Source organism: Arachis hypogaea, chromosome 16 (assembly GCF_003086295.3).
Source record: "Arachis hypogaea cultivar Tifrunner chromosome 16, arahy.Tifrunner.gnm2.J5K5, whole genome shotgun sequence".
Lineage (NCBI taxonomy): Eukaryota > Viridiplantae > Streptophyta > Magnoliopsida > Fabales > Fabaceae > Arachis > Arachis hypogaea.
The window spans coordinates 131,875,394-131,878,611 of record NC_092051.1 but is presented as its reverse complement, the minus strand read 5'-3'; the positions used below and the strand labels follow the sequence as shown (position 1 = coordinate 131,878,611).

Sequence of the window (3,218 nt, the reverse complement as noted above, 5' to 3'; positions counted from 1 at the left end):
AATCTTTTTGAAAACTAATTTCAATCATATCTTTTCAAAAATATCTTCTTATCTTATCTTTTTCAAAAATATCTTTTCAAAATATCTTTTCTAACTTCCTAACTTGTTATCTTTTCAAAATTTGTTTCAACTAACTAACTAACTTTTTGTTTGTTTCTTAACTTTTTCAAAACTACCTAACTAACTCTCTCTCTCTCTCATTTTCGAAAATATCTTCCCCTTTTTCAAAATTTCTTTTTTAATTTATTAATTATTTTATTTTTTTTTAATCTTAATTTTCGAAAATACTAACATTTTCAAAAACTATTTTCAAAAATCACTAACTCCTTTTCAAAATAATTTTCGAAAATTCCCTCCTTCTCTCTCATCTTATTTTATTTATTTATCCATCTACTAACATCTCTTCCTCACATCATCACCAAATTCGAACCCCCTCCTCTATCTGTGTTCGAATTTCTTCTTCTTTTCTTCTACTAACAATAAGGAACCTCTTTACTGTGACATAGAGGATTCCTCTTCTTTTCTTTTTCTCTCCTCTTTCTTATGAGCAGGGACAGAGAAAAAGGCATTCTTGTTGAAGCTGATCCAGAACCTGAAAGGACTCTGAAGAGAAAATTAAGAGAAGCTAAATTACAACAATCCAGAGATAACTTGATTGAAAATTTCGAACAAGTAAAGGAGATGGCAGCCGAACCCAACAACAATGCAAGGAGAATGCTTGGTGACTTTACTGCACCTAATTCCAATCTACATGGAAGAAGCATCTCCATTCCTGCCATTGGAGCAAACAACTTTGAGCTGAAACCTCAATTAGTTTCTCTAATGCAGCAGAACTGCAAGTTTCATGGACTTCCATCTGAAGATCCTTTTCAGTTCTTAACTGAATTCTTGCAGATATGTGATACTGTTAAGACTAATGGAGTAGATCCTGAAGTCTACAGGCTCATGCTTTTCCCTTTTGCTGTAAGAGACAGAGCTAGATTATGGTTGGATTCTCAACCTAAAGATAGCCTGAACTCTTGGGATAAGCTGGTCACGGCTTTCTTAGCCAAGTACTTTCCTCCTCAAAAGCTGAGCAAGCTTAGAGCTGATGTTCAAACCTTCAGACAGAAAGAAGGTGAATCCCTCTATGAAGCTTGGGAAAGATACAAATAGTTGACCAAAAAGTGTCCTTCTGACATGCTTTCAGAATGGACCATCCTGGATATATTCTATGATGGTTTATCTGAGTTATCAAAGATGTCATTGGATACCTCTACAGGTGGATCCATTCACCTAAAGAAAACGCCTGCAGAAGCTCAAGAACTCATTGACATGGTTGCTAATAACCAGTTCATGTACACTTCTGAAAGGAATCCTGTGAGTAATGGGACGCCTATGAAGAAGGGAGTTCTTGAAGTTGATACTCTGAATGCCATATTGGCTCAGAATAAAATATTGACTCAGCAAGTCAATATGATTTCTCAGAGTCTGCATGGAATGCAAGCTGCATCCAACAGTACTCAAGAGGCATCTTCTGAAGAAGAAGCTTATGATCCTGAGAACCCTGCAATAGCAGAGGTAAATTACTTAGGTGAACCTTATGGAAACACCTATAACTCAACATGGAGAAATCATCCAAATTTCTCATGGAAGGATCAAAAGCCCCAACAAGGCTTTAATAATGGTGGAAGAAACAGGTTTAGCAATAGCAAACCTTTTCCATCATCAACTCAGCAACAGACAGAGAACTCTGAACAAAATGCTTCTAATTTAGCAAATCTAGTCTCTGATCTATCTAAGGCCACTGTAAGTTTCATGAATGAAACAAGGTCTTCCATTAGAAATCTGGAAGCACAAGTGGGCCAGCTAAGTAAAAGGATCACTGAAATCCCTCCTAGTACTCTCCCAAGCAATACAGAAGAGAATCCAAAGGGAGAGTGCAAGGCCATTGACATAAGCGCCATGGCCGAACCTGTGAGGAGAGGAGAGGACGTGAATCCCAAGGAGGAAGACCTCCTGGGACGTCCAGTGACCAATAAGGAGCTTCCCTCTGAGGAACCAAAGGACTCTGAGGCTCATCTAGAGACCATAGAGATCCCATTGAACCTCCTTATGCCCTTCATGAGCTCTGATGAGTATCCCTCTTCTGAAGAGAATGAGGATGTTACTGAAGAGCAAACTGCCAAGTTTCTTGGTGCAATCATGAAGCTGAGTGCCAAATTATTTGGCATTGATACTTGGGAAGTTGAACCTCCCTTGTTCATCAATGAACTAAGTGATCTGGATCAACTGACATTGCCTCAGAAGAGACAGGATCCTGGAAAGTTCATAATACCCTGTACCATAGGCACCATGATCTTTAAGGCTCTGTGTGACCTTGGTTCAGGAATAAACCTCATGCCCCTCTCTGTAATAGAGAAACTGGGAATCTATGGGGTGCAAGCTGCTAAAATCTCACTAGAGATGGCAGACAGCTCAAGAAAACAGGCTTATGGACAAGTAAAAGATGTATTAGTAAAGGTTGAGGGCCTTTACATACCTACTGATTTCATAGTCCTGGATACTGGAAAGGAAGAGGATGAATCCATCATCCTAGGAAGACCTTTCCTGGCCACAGCAAGAGCTGTGATTGATGTTGACAGAGGTGAAATATTCCTTCAATGGAATGAGAACTCCCTTGTGTTTAAAACTCAAGGATCTCCCTCTGCAACCGTGGGGAGGAAGCAGAAAAAGCTTCTCTCCAAGCAGAGTCAACCAAAGCCCCCACAGTCAAACTCTAAGTTTGGTGTTGGGAGGCCACAACCAAACTCTAAGTTTGGTGTTGAACTCCCATATCCAAACTCTAAGTTTGGTGTTGGAGAGTCTCAACAAAGCTCTGCACATCTGTGAGGCTCCATGAGAGCCCTCTGTCAAGCTATTGACATTAAAGAAGCGCTTGTTGGGAGGCAACCCAATGTTTATCTAATTCTTATTTTTCATGCTTTCTTAGGTTCATGATCATGTGGAGTCACAAAATAAACAAAAAAATCAAAAACGGAATCAAAAACAGCAGAAGAAAATCACACCCGGGAGGAGCATCTGTCTGGCGTTCAAACGCCAGAACAGAGCATAGTTCTGGCGCTGAACGCCCAGAATGGGAGCATCCTGGCGCTGAACGCCCACAACAAGCATGGTTCTGGCGTTCAACGCCAGAAATGGCAGCAAATGGGCGTTGAACGCCCAAAATAGGCACCAAC

At 40.2% G+C, this 3,218-nt stretch overlaps 1 non-coding gene across 1 annotated transcript; it reads right to left on the bottom strand.

The window, feature by feature from the left end:
* Positions 1 to 1,077: 1,077 nt before the first annotated feature.
* LOC112760660 (small nucleolar RNA R71) lies at positions 1,078 to 1,185 on the bottom strand. The gene has a single exon (XR_003181090.1). It is a non-coding gene; the product is annotated as a small nucleolar RNA R71 (small nucleolar RNA).
* Positions 1,186 to 3,218: the final 2,033 nt, after the last annotated feature.